This window comes from Penaeus monodon, chromosome 19, assembly GCF_015228065.2.
Source record: "Penaeus monodon isolate SGIC_2016 chromosome 19, NSTDA_Pmon_1, whole genome shotgun sequence".
In the NCBI taxonomy this organism is placed as follows: Eukaryota; Metazoa; Arthropoda; class Malacostraca; order Decapoda; family Penaeidae; genus Penaeus; species Penaeus monodon.
The window spans coordinates 28,361,775-28,361,990 of NC_051404.1; positions in this window are offsets into that span (position 1 = coordinate 28,361,775).

A 216-nucleotide genomic window follows, 5' to 3' on the forward strand; every position below is an offset into this window, starting at 1 on the left:
GCTGGTGCAGTGCAGAGGCCGGGGTCCGGGCGGAAGAACCGTCACGTAACGGGGCGGCACTCGATAGGTCAGCCGCCGCCGCCTCGTGGCCTGCTAAATATAGTCTTAGGACATTCTCGCCTCACGCCGTCCTGCCGCCCTTCCTGGCACTTGAGCTCGGCCTGCAACTCGGCGGATCCTGAGGGCGGGGGAGGGAGTGCGTGGCCCCCGAGACGT